General features: G+C 38.4%; 1 protein-coding gene across 1 annotated transcript in view; it reads left to right on the forward strand.

Moving 5' to 3' along the window:
* EHHADH (enoyl-CoA hydratase and 3-hydroxyacyl CoA dehydrogenase) overlaps positions 1-1,108 on the forward strand; it is a 50,192-nt gene that overhangs the window by 40,505 nt on the left and 8,579 nt on the right. The window lies entirely within an intron of this gene.

A 1,108-nucleotide genomic window follows, 5' to 3' on the forward strand; every position in this document is an offset into this window, starting at 1 on the left:
TATTATTCGTACTACATTTCAGCATATGGCCTGTCAGTTGGTAGTTCGGTATTTGGAATATCATCTCTGCCTTTCCGGTCCCTGGATCCCCATTCACTTCTTCTAATTCAAAACCACTGTCCTCAAATCCATCTGAACCCTGAAACCAAGGCTTCCGTACTCCCCCTCCTTAAATTTTCCCAAACAAAATATCTTCTTTCCTCAGAAGATAACTCCCTGACTGGTTTATTTGGGCTGCTTTCCTAAGTCTACTTACTCTTACTTAGTGTTGGCCTAAGAATGGTTTTTGGTGGATTTTAAATCCCCTGAAATGGTAAGCAAAATGTTCTATGCACCAACTTAAGTATAATCTTCTAGGGAGGAGGTCCATAGTTACTAAAGCATCAGTGATTTTTTAACCCTCATCCAGCTCTCTATCGCCAACCCAAGTTGGAAGAAAAGAGCTCACTCCACATTTTCTCAGTCTATTGTCTCAATCAAACTCTGGTATAAAAGAATGTGTCTGTAATACAAACAGTGTGCTCCTTTCAGCTCTGACTCTGTTGAGGTCTACCCTTGGTTCACCTGTAATTTTTTAAGGAGAGGGAGAAATAGCATGACAAAGAACTATGATTGCTTCTCTTCTCATACTCTTTTTTAGCAATATCAATACAGTAGAACTTCCATAGTTGACCATCTCCCACATTAACCACCTCCTTAAGGTGACCTAATTTTCATAGATCAGACATGCACATGTCCATAATGCCTAGTTCCTTATGTCAACCATCTTTGTATGTTGACCAGGTTGTTACAGTCCCCTTAGGTCAGTGATTTTTCAACCAATGTGTCATGAAAAGTTTTAAAGATCTTTAGTTAAATTATTTTCAAAAGAAATTCAAAGCATAGCAAGCATATTCTTTTTTTAACTCTTTTTTCAGATCAACATAATTTAAGTGTGCCATGGAACTTTAACTATAGATTCAAGTGTGTCATGAAAGGGTTGAAAAACACTGTCTTCGGTGTCAACTTACACAGGTTCTACTATATTTGTTTCTAGTTGCTATCACATACCTGTCTTTTCTCCCCTATAGTCCTTCAAGCCAAGAATACTTAGTGCAGGGAGGCGCCT

Source organism: Otolemur garnettii, unplaced genomic scaffold (genome assembly GCF_000181295.1).
Source record: "Otolemur garnettii isolate 467f Iridium unplaced genomic scaffold, OtoGar3 scaffold00060, whole genome shotgun sequence".
In the NCBI taxonomy this organism is placed as follows: domain Eukaryota; kingdom Metazoa; phylum Chordata; class Mammalia; order Primates; family Galagidae; genus Otolemur; species Otolemur garnettii.